Source organism: Mytilus californianus, unplaced genomic scaffold (genome assembly GCF_021869535.1).
Source record: "Mytilus californianus isolate M0D057914Y unplaced genomic scaffold, xbMytCali1.0.p SCAF_15, whole genome shotgun sequence".
In the NCBI taxonomy this organism is placed as follows: Eukaryota; Metazoa; Mollusca; class Bivalvia; order Mytilida; family Mytilidae; genus Mytilus; species Mytilus californianus.
The window spans coordinates 6,434,091-6,446,691 of record NW_026262637.1 but is presented as its reverse complement, the minus strand read 5'-3'; positions in this window follow the sequence as shown (position 1 = coordinate 6,446,691).

Below are 12,601 nucleotides of genomic sequence, written 5' to 3'. Positions count from 1 at the left end.
ACTTTGAACTCTTGGTTTGATAGCTTCCTAGTAAGCAGTAAGGAAATCATGATAGGAAATGCAAGTCCTGAAAAATCGTATCACCTGGGAGATATATACTCCATAGGTAGGAGCTGCTACATATTGGAAGGTCCGCAACTGGGAAGCTTATTAAAATCAACTCTTTTGTCGTAAAGTTTTGTTTTCAACCGACCCTCATTGTCAATTTATAGATGTTAGTCAAGATATGATTAAAATTGAGAATGGAAATGGGGAATGTGTCAAAGAGACAACAACCCGACCATAGAGCAGACAACAGCCGAAGGCCACCAATGGGTCTGCAGACTTGACTGTACCTGTTGTATCCTCTATATTTCAAGTTTGATGGGATAGATGCTATCAACATAGTCACCGAACATTGAATTACTTATTGAAAAACATCATCCATATAGCGGAAAATGAAGCTGGGTTCTTTTCTTTCTTCATTAGTATGAAGTAGCAGTATTTCATTTCTTTATTTGTACTTTTTAACTTTTTTTATTCGAGCGTCACTGGTGAGTCTTTTGTAGACGAAAAAACGCGCGTCTGGCGCAAAAACAAAATTTCAATCCTGGTATTTATGATGAGTTTATTTACGCAACGCATTCTTTTTGCATAAAATGCCAGGGCCCTTATGCATAAAGCTACTTTAGTTAAGATTTGTTCCGAACGGACGGATTTTTCTACGTGTCCTACGATAAATTAGTATTACGATTGGAAATCTTAACTTAAGTAGCTTTATGCAGTCAGGATTCTACTTCGTCAAAATTATCTCCCCATTACGCCAGTTAATTTTTACAATCGTAAAAATGGAAGCCATTGAAGGGATGACGCGCTGCCAATTTAGACCTTGAAAACTGATTAATTTCTCCACTTAGCACCATTACGATCCTTCTATGCCAGTTGTATTTTAAAAGACAAATGTATCTACTAGCTATTGAGCATCATTTTATGTACTTTTATGCATTCAGTAAACTTAAAACTATTGTCTGATCGGTTGTCATGTGGAATTGTCGAAAGTTCAAAAAATTAAAAAAAATTCTAATTAAATATTTCGTGGAAGGGCAGACTAAAAATTTTCAGAGATTGAAGACTTGTAACCCTAGATAACACAAACAAAAAAATGAACTTTTTTTTATGTTAAGCATTTTTAAGATCCAGTTGTAAAGTCTGTCGTCAAGTACTTTTAATAAAAAAATGTTATTCGAACACACCTACTCTGTTTTTATGACTCATTAGAAAGGTATTTCACTTGACCCATATATTTCATTGTTTAGTACTGTGAATTTTTAAAGTTATTAAATAAACATTTACCCTAAATATATAAAAATAATAGAATCTGAAGAGAGATGATGTATCAAATATTTTTGCTTTATACGTTTTCAAGACAAAATAGTCAACTCAAACACGCCCGAACATAAAAAGGTGCACTCGACTTTCTCTTTTCGGTGCAATTATTGCCCATTTTTTGGATTTTTTCCCAAAAAACTGTCGCCGGGATGCAAGTTAATGCTTTAGAAAGATCAATCCATTATCTTTCTGTGGATTTTTTTTCGGCGGAATTTATGCTTATGCACAAAAAAAGATCCACTTAACCTGCCAGAATCGGCTGTTTTATTAAAATTTGTCTATACTTTAAAAGTTTACAAATATATCGAAGCTCCATACTATAATTCAAGTAAAACACGTATATAAGATGCATAAAATCCTAATTTATCCACCTTTATTAAACTTTTAAAGCCCATAGAAACAGATGTAAACAATTCAAATTATTCAAATTTTAAAGTAAATTTGGATTTTATTAGATAAATACTTACCATCATAAATTCTGAATGTAACCCCAATTGCGTCATAGGTCAGATGGAAAATCCCGACTAAAAATAAACGTACTCTCACTGGTCCGGACATATACCCCTGTTTGCCCATATTCTCCCATTCAATTTCCTCAAGACAGAAACGTAAGGAAAGGGGATGAAGGGGAGGCGGGTGGGACGTATAATTTATGATGGTAAGTATTTATCTAATAAAATCCAAATTTACTTTAAAATTTGAATATTTTATAGCTATAAATACGTTACCATCATAAATTCTGAGTAACAGAATCTAAAGTAAAGCTGAATCCCCTGTAACAGAAGAAACAGGAGGAAAGTTCAATCTTTGTGCTGAAACTATAGGTCCAAGAGAGTATAAACTCTCGACAAAAGTAGCCATAGATTGGAGGTAATGAGATATAAAAGAGTTCTCATTTCTCCAGAAACCTGCAGACAGTACCTCTTCTAAAGATGCACTGTTAAACAGAGCCCAGGATGTAGAGATACCCCTAACATCATGAGCTTTAACATTAAAACTATTTAAAAATTCTGCCTTAGAAGAACCATAAGCTAAAGATATGCATTTGCATATCCAAGTAGAAATAGTTTTAACAGAAAGATCTGAGATTCCTTTTTTAATAGGAATAAAGAGTCTTGAGTTAGAAACAGAACGTAAACTACTCGTTCTATCCAGATAAATAGAAAGGATTCTTACTGGACATAAAAGTACAGAAATAGAATCGCTAGGGAGTGCAGGAATCACGACTGGTTCTGCACCCTTATCTGGAATCTGATTCTTTGCCAAAAAAGCAGGATCAGTTAAAAGAGTAACAGAAGATTTATCCCTGTTAAATCGAAGGCAAGCATCAGAAATAGAGAAGGCATGGATTTCACTCCTTCTCCGTCCAGAAGCCAAAGCTAAAAGAAAACAGCATTTACAGGAAAGAAACCTTAAATATATTGTTTCTGCTGGTTCAAAAGGAGGAAGTTTTAAAAAGGATAAAACTAGTCCAAGGTCCCACTTAGGAACTAAAGTTTTTTGTCTTGGTCTTTCAAAACTAAAACTACGAACCAAAAGAGAAATATGCTCAGTGTTTCCAAAATCTGGGCCACCAGAAATATGAATAGTTCTTGAAATAGCTGATCTATATCCCTTAATAGTAGAGGGACATAATCCTTTGGATTCAAAAAGAAAAACTAGAAAGTCTGCTAATTGTTGTACAGTGACTTGGAAAGGATCAATTTCCCGCTCACTACACCAATCTGAGAAGATTGACCATTTTGCATCATAGACAACGCTCGTGGAGTCTCTGACAGACTTTGTGAGATGCTTGGTTGCTCCTTCAGAATAACCTCTCTTTCTGAGGCTAACCCTGAGAGAAGCCAGGCGTGTAAATGAAGTTTTTCTGGATTTTGATAAAGAACCTTGCCCTTGATTTGAGACAGAAGGGCTGGTCTCAGAGGTAGAACTAGAGGACAAGCACATGATAGGCGCAGAAGGTCTGGAAACCAAGACTGTTTCGGCCATGCTGGAGCAATAACTATGATCTTGCAATTTTCCCCTGCTATTTTCTGAAGTACTGGGGAGAGAAACCTGAAAGGAGGGAAGGCGTACCCGAACATTCCTTTCCAAGATAGGCTCATTGCGTCTACCGCAAAAGATTTTGGATCTGGAACCGGAGACACAAATGTTAGAAGTTTGTGATTGAGTCTGGTCGCAAACAGATCTATCTGAGGTGACCCCAATGAAGAGTCACAGCTTTGAAAACTACTTGAAGTATTCCCACTCCGTGTTTACTGGAGCAAGGGATCTGGATAGAGTGTCGGCTAGAATATTGAGGTGCCCCGCAATATGTCTCACCACTAGATGAACCTGGAGTTAAAAACACAGAAGGAGAATGTCTCTGGCTATCTGATAAAGAGAAGGTGAATGAGTTCCTCCCTGATTCTTGAGATAAGCTACAACTGTTGTGTTGTCCGTGGCCAGAATGACAGACTGATTCTTTAGAGACAGTTGGAAATGATTCAGTGCAAGCAGAACTACTTTCATTTCCAATACATTGATATGCTCTTCCAAAAGATCTCGATTCCAGACTCCCGAGATTGTGAGCCCCTCCAGATATGCTCCCCAACCGAGGGTGGAGGCATCTGTGAATAATGTTAGACTGGGAACTTGAGGGGACAGACATAGGCCCCTCATTACATTTTCCCGTACTAACCACCATTGAAGACGTGGAAATAAAGGCTGAGTGATTGGAATCAATGCTTCCCATTGTTGTGAAGCTGGAATCCATAACTTGTGCAGATAAAACTGAAGCGGACGAATGTGAAGTCGTCCCAATGGAATTACATCTGCCAGAGAGTTCAATAGACCCAGAAGTTGCAAGAATTGACGTGCTGTGACTAATTGAACCGTCAGGAATAAATGTATTTTCTGACATAGTTTTGTAAATTTTTCCTCTGGTGGGAGGACTAGGCCTACATTGGTTATATTAGGAAATGTTCTCCCAGGAAAACAAAGTCTTGAGAAGGAATTATCTCTGACTTTTTCCAAGAGATTAGGAAGCCTAGGGACAGAAAACAATTGATGACCAAATCTGTCTGAACCCTCAATTTGATTGGGCAAAATTCCTTGAGAAGGGAATCGTCCAGGTAGGAATGAAGCTGAATAGACAGGGAATGTAGGTGAGCTATAGCTGCCTGCATGATTTTGGTAAAAGCCAAAGGGGCTGTATACAGGCCAAAAGGGAGAGCCTTGAACTGGAAAACTTTGTTGTTCCAAACGAAGCGAAGGTATTTCCTGTAAGTATGGGAAATGGGAATGTGGAAATAAGCATCTGAAAGATCCAGAGAAGTAGTCCACATTCCTGGAAGGATTGAAGCCCTGATTGATCTGTTGGTTTCCATTTTGAAATGGAGAACAATAAGAAAGTTGTTCAGAATAGATAGGTCTATGACCGGCCTCATTCCTCCAGTCTTCTTTGGAACCAGAAAAAGACGGGAATAAAATCCCGGAGACAGAGTTAAGAGCGACACCTCCTCTATTGCAGATTTTTGTAACATTGTGTCCACTTCTACTGATAGAAGTTGATACTTGACTGGGTCTTGAGTATGAGACAAACTTATCGGAACTGCAGATAGAGGAGGTGGGTTCTTGAACTGAAGTGTTAATCCCCCTCGAATTATTGACAGCACATAACAGTCTGAGGTAATTTTCTTCCGCTGATTTAGGAAAAAACTTAACCTCCCCCCTACTGGCATTGATTTTTGAGGAACTTGTTGTAAATTTTCCCCTGGGGAAGCTGTCAATAACGTACGAGGGGGCAAGAACCTAGTTACTAGACCCAGGTTTCTTGGGACCCGTAAAACCACCAGAAGGCTTACCTGAGCTTTTTCTGGAGTTATGGGGTTTGTTCTGCGGTTTGCCGTAGTTATTCTTCCTTTTCTTATCAGAAGAAGGAGGACCACCTGAAGCAGAAGTACTAGTAGAACTAGATGTAGCATTAACCAACCTCTTGCCATTAGTAACTTGTACACTAACTTTGACTGGAGGAGGGTTTTTGCTGAGTTCCTCTTGAACCCGCTGTAAGGGTAAACCAAACATCTTGTCAGTAAGTGGAGATTTCAGTAAAGAATCTTAAAAAGGCTCAGCAATAGAAATGTTTTCAAGAAAAGCTGCTCTTTTAGATAGGATGCAATTAGCAATAGAACCCATTAAAAGCAACTGAGATGAACCTAGAGCTTTATCCAGTTGAAGTAAGAAGGATCGTACTTCTGCTGGAACAACCGAATCTTCGCTGTTAAGCAAATGTCCGGTTGTAGCTAGAAAATGTTCGGCTGTGCCAAGAACTTGAGAAGCACTACGAAGGAGATTCTCAGTCTTTGACCAAACAGGTTGAGTGAGACGAAGACCATCTACTGGCTTTTTTCCCAATAAAGGTGACAGAGATTTGTCACAACTGGGAACAAGTCTACCCAGTGAAGAATCAAAGATATCAAAATCCTTGTACTTAACATGGTCAGAAAAGGATGACATTCCAAATCCAGAGATATTGTTATGAGCAACCTTTTCACTAGCAGAATTAGCGATACCTTCATTAATAAATTGTAAAGCAAATGCCATATGGCCAAATTCAGGAAAAGAATTGTGAGAAGTCACAGTATCCTGAGAAATACCACAGGAAGCTTCAAAATTGAAGAAGGTTTCTTCGGCTTGGAAGGAGAGGCAAAAGGGATATGCGCTTCATCCCTCATCAAGGTATACACCGTATCCCTAAGATCCTTCAAGGATGGAGGATCCTCAGTCTCCTTGGTGGGAGGTTGTTGAGCTGACTTAGAAGAAGGCTCAGAGGCCGTCTTCGATACCTTGGGAGAAGAAGAACTTTCAATATCCTCATCAGTGAGGAAAGCCCTTTCATGACTCCCAGGGGAAACAGAAAGCTCGTCATCCTCCATCTCATCATATTCTACAGACTTAGCTGGAGAAGGTTGATGAGAAGAAACTCTATTCTCCAGTAGAGACATACGACTGGATAGAGTTAAATTCAGCCTTGAAAGACTCACCAAAGTCCAAAAGTAACTTCTGAAAACCATCCAAAGATGATGCATGATCAGAACCCTGAGTACCATGAGAAGAGCTAGAAGGTTGAGCTCGAGAGTCAGGTACGGTGGTAGAAGGAGCTACTGCAGTAGTCAAAGATACTGCTACGGGTGGAGCAGGAGCTAAAGGTGGTGCAGTAGCTACCCCAGAAGGGGGACCATAGAAATTGTCCCTATAAGGCCAAAAAACAGGTTGGTTTGGCATAAACCCACCATAAGGGTAAGACTGTGGCCAAGGAGGCTGAGACCATGAGGGTAAAGGTTGGGTGCCCGAGTATGGAAGCATATACCCACAATAGGATAATTGTGGTCTAGAACCTGGCAAGTTCAAGCCCATAGCTGTACCTAGGACAGAACCAATAGTACCCGATGAATTAACAGGCCTAGATAAAGTATGAGTCACCGAAGTTGACGTAGGTACCCCCCAAAATGCATGGCCGAACCTTGTGAAAGGGTCGGATAGGTAGCATTACCAGACACCGTTGTCGAAACTCCGGTCAATGTACTGGTAGTTTGGGGGGGGGACTTAAAGGTAGTGACCCATCCAGGAGATAGTCCGAACCAGGAATATTTACGTAAGGACTATTCAAATTAAAGTCCATAATAAAATTTACTTTAGTAAAAAAAAAACACAAATAATTTGTTTAGAAATTCAAACTAAACAAGGGAATAAATTTCCAATAATATACACAATATATGAAAAGCAATTAAGCTATTCAAAAAACTTTACAAACAACTAAACACTTCTCTGTTGAATCTGTAATAATTTGCACGCGTGACCGATGTCGCAGATGGAAATTGAATGGGAGAATATGGGCAAACAGGGGTATATGTCCGGACCAGTGAGAGTACGTTTATTTTTAGTCGGGATTTTCCATCTGACCTATGACGCAATTTGGGGTTACACTCAGAATTTATGATGGTAACGTATTTATAGCTATAAAAATACCAAGTTTGCTTTTTTACCTTCTCTAACAAAGAGTTCCATTTTTTTCGTTTAATTTCAACTGGGTTTCCGCCTGATGCATACGGGCCCAGGTGACGGTGATTGGTAACTGACGATAGTAAACTGGTCTTAGATCAGTCCAGCAGACATTATAGAGGTGAAGAACATAAGCTTAATTATTTATAATAAAATGCTTCGCTGGGCGCAGCTTGATACGACCGCAGAGGTCGAACCCTGAACAGTTGTGGCAAGTATGGACACAACATTCAGGCTTGATACAGCTCTGAATTTGGATTGTGATTAAATATTTGACACAGCATAGGTTTCTGACACAGAAAGAATGTGGTCTAAGAACTTCAATTTTTTTAATTTACCTATTATGGTCCAATGTCCAAAATCAAAATACATGGTTAGATTCAGCACATCAAAGAACCCCATATATTCAATTTTTGTTGAAATCAAACAAAGTTTAATTTTGGACCCCAATTTGGACAAACTTGAAAACTGGTCCCATAATCAAAAATCTAAACACATGTTTAGATTCAGCATATCAAAGAACCCCAAGAATTCAATTTTTGTTAAAATCAAACTAAGTTTAATTTTGGACCCTTTGGACCTTGATGTAGACCAATTTAAAAATGGGACCCAAAATTAAAAATCTAAAAACGCGGTTAGATTTGGCATATCAAAGAACCCCAATAATTCAATTTTTGATGAAATCAAACAAAAAGTTTAATTTTGGACCCTTTTGACCTCAATATGAACCAATTTGATAGCGGGCCCACAAATAAAAAATCTAAATACATGATTAGATTCAGCATATCAAAGAACCCCATATATTCAATTTTTGTTGAAATCAAACAAAGTTTAATTTTGGACCCCAATTTGGAAAACTTGAAAACTGGGCCAAAAATCTAAAATCTAAATACATGTTTAGATTCAGCATATCAAAGAACCCCATATATTCAATTTTTGTTGAAATCAAACAAAGTTTAATTTTGGACCCCAACTTGGACCAACTTGAAAACTGGGCCCAATATCAAAAATCTAAACACATGTTTAGATTCAGCATATCAAAGAACCCCAAGAATTCAATTTTTGTTAAAATCAAACTAAGTTTAATTTTGGACCCTTTTGACCTCAATGTGGACAAAGTTGATAACAGGGCCCAAAAATCAAAAATCTAAATACATGGTTAGATTCAGCATATCAAAGAACCCCATATATTCAATTTTTGTTGAAATCAAACAAAGTTTAATTTTGAACCCTTTTGACCTCAATATGAACCAATTTGATAGCGGGGTCCACAAATAAAAAATCTAAATACATGGTTAGATTCAGCATATCAAAGAACCCCATATATTCAATTTTTGTTGAAATCAAACAAAGTTTAATTTTGGACCCCAATTTGGACCAACTTGAAAACTGGGCCAAAAATCAAAAATCTAAATACATGTTTAGATTCAGCATATCAAAGAACCCCATATATTCAATTTTTGTTAAAATCAAACAAAGTTTAATTTTGGACCCTTTGGACCTTAATGTAGACCAATTTGAAAACTGGACCCAAAATTAAAAATTTAAATACACGGTTAGATTCAGCATAACAAATAAATAAATGTGGTCAAAGATTTTACAAATCTAATGTGCCATACTGTCCAATTAAAGATTACTTCTTGAAATTTTTCAATATTTGAAATTTGAAAAAAAAATAATATTTGAAGAATAATTCTTTTTAATTTCTGAAATCTGAAATGAGAAAAAATTGACTCCCCACAATTTCTTTAAACCCCCCCCCCTTTTTTTCCCCAAAAAAATTCTTTCCCTCAAGATATGGTCATAATCTCAATTCAAATTTCCAATGGAGTTTGCAACCATTTAAATTTACCATAGTGCTAACTTAATCTATTTTATAATAGAATTTAAAATATAGTGTCAAATCTTTCATATGGATTTTGTTGTAAAAAAAAAAGATGCAACACTTGCAGATATTTTTACTGGTCTTCCTTTATAAATATGCATTTCTTTAAACATAATTTAAAAGCAGTGTAAGGGAAGTAACCAAAACGTTGTATTTGGATTACCTCCCTTACACTGTTTTAAATTATCTTAATTGTTCATTTTCAGGATCAGGGTACACCAACATCATATGATAAACCCTTTGTAAATAAATTGGAACGTGAATTAAACATTCTAGAGGATAATATTGAATTGAATATGGAAACTGATGCACCAATTACATTTGCTGAGGTAAAACTGGTCATTTCAAACCTTAAAGTAAACAAATCAGCAGGTCCAGATAGAATTGTGAATGAAATACTCAAACATTCACAACCTGTGATAATTAATTCTATTGTAAAAGTTTTTAATTTGATTTTAAAGACAGGTAATTATCCAGATTCATGGAAATTATCTTTCATGATCCCTTTACATAAAAAAGGTGACAAGTTAGACCCTAATAATTATAGAGGAATTTCTCTTATAAGTAATCTACCAAAACTTTTTAATGCCATATTGAATAATAGGCTTATCAAGATTGTTGACAAACAATTAAGTGATTGTCAGTTTGGTTTCAGAGAAAATCACAGAACAGCTGATAGCATCTTTTTATTGAAGTCCTTGATTAATAAATATCTACATAAAGAGAAAAAAAAGATTTATGCCTGCTTTATAGATCTGAAAAAGGCTTTTGATTCAGTATGGAGAACTGCTTTACTTTATAAATTATGCAAAATGGGAGTTGGCAGGTCTTTTTACAGAGTTATAAAACAACAATACTTAAATACTAAATCATCTTTGAAATACAAAGATTATGTATCAGAATTTTTTTTTAATATTGCTAGAGGGGTTAAACAAGGAGACACCCTCAGCCCCACTTTATTTAATGTCTTCATTAATGATATTGTAAAAAATTTTGAGGGAAATGATTCAAGTCCCCTTAAGCTTATAAATAGTAAGGTGGGATGCCTCCTTTTTGCAGATGATCTTTTGATCCTGTCAGAATCAAAAGAGGGTCTTCAAAACAGTTTAAATAATGTCAAATTATATTGCAACAAATGGCAACTCTCTTTAAATACAAACAAAACAAAATCCATGATTTTCAGTCAGTCCAAACAAAATGGTGAAACATCACATATTTACAATGAGAATGAAGCCATAGAGAGCGTATCAGAATATTCATTTTTGGGAATGTTGATAAAATGTAATGGAAATTTATCACAAAGTACCTTAGAGCTGACAAAAAAGGCAAAAAAAGTATTTTTTGCAATAAAATCCTATACTAAATCATTGAATAATCTACCTATAAAAGTAGCAAATAACCTTTTTGATTCTTTAGTAAAACCAATTATGACCTATAATTCAGAAGTAACATATTTGGATACATATATTTCTTTTCATAGAGCCAAAAACAGAGCCTTATCTTCAGGAAAACAAATTAATCAACTTGATTTTACAGACAAAACCCCTATTGAAAATATGCATCTTAAATTTTGTAAATCTACTCTAGGAATAAGAAAAAATGCATCCAATTTAGGGGCAAGAGTTGAATTAGGAAGATTGCCTATAGAATGTTTTATTAAAACACAAACCCTTTTATATTTAGCTAGACTATATAATAATAATATTAATCCATTGATAAAGGAAGCTTTTTCTCTAGCACAGTCTCTAGATTTGACTGGAACTTATTCATGGTATACATATGCAAAGAATATTGTTGAAGAGACTAATATTGACCTTAATATTTTTTCTAATTGTAAGGACATAAAAGATGTAAATAAAATAAAAAACGATATAAAGTTAAAAATGAAAAATAGATATGAAGATTTAATTGAAACTAAATTTGAAAACATTGATGATAAAAGTAAATTTTATCTATATAAAAAACTTAAAAAGGATTGCAAATTAGAATCTTATCTAAATATATCTAATTTTCAGATAAGGAGATTGATCACTAAATTTAGACTAAGTGATCACTCCCTCTTAATTGAAAAGGGGAGATATTTTAAAATCCCAAGAGAGGAACGACTTTGTCATAAATGTAAAATACTAGAGGATGAGAAACATTTTTTACTCTATTGTGATTATAATAAAACACTAAGAAATGCCTTTTTTGAACACATATGTACTGAAAATAATAACTTTAATAATTTAAATGAAGAAGAAAAAATTCATTATTTACTAAATCCATCAACGCCTTTACAAACAAATAAGTTAGGATCCTTCTTGAAAAAGTCATTAGAACTGAGGGCAGGGGACTCTTAACAACTTGTTTGTTTTTATAAATTTTGATGCTGTTTTTATTGTGTTTGTTTGATATGTATGTATATATGTTTATTGTGTTAATACATGTTGGTCACAAACTGTAAAGTTTATAAGACAATAAAATATTTGATTTGATTTGATTTGATTTATTAACCATTACTTTATACATAATTTAAAAGCAGTGTAAGGGAGATAATTTCAATGATGTATTTGATTTATCTCCATTACACTGCTTTAAATTATGTTTTGTACTTAAGTATTTGTCCATTAACCAGGACAACCTTGTTTTTCCCCCTTTTTTGCCCCTAATTCTTAAACGGTTTGAGCCATAACCCCCCAAAGCAAATCCTAACCACCCCTTTGTGGTATGGAAACTTGTAGTATAATTTCAGAGAGATCCATACACCGTTCCACAGTTATTGTCTGGAAACTAGAAAATGCTTATTTTTGGCCCCTTTTTGGCCCCTAATTCCTTAACTGTTGGTACCATAACCCCCAAAATCAATCCCCACCTTCCTTTTGTGGTATTGAACCTTATGGTAAAATTTCATAGAGATCCATTCACTTAAACTAAAGTTAGAGTGCGAAAACTAATGCGTCTTCGGACGACGACGACGACGACGACGACGCCAACGTCATACCAATATACGACCACAAAATTTTTTTTGCGGTCGTATAAAAACTAGAAGATATGAAATATATCTGCAGAAGATAGAATTTGTTTTAATGTGAAAAAAATAAAAAGAAAATGAATTACATTTTATATGTAAATGTGACAAATACATCAATGAGCTAGAGCAATTTTCAATATTAAGTTATTATATACGTATATTCCCAAAATTCCTTATTTGAAAAGATTAACACTCGCATACATATGATAAAGAAAATGACCACGCACTATATATATGTATATGTTACAAGTTACTTTCGGTTTCACACATTAAGTATGTATATTTGTAAGTTC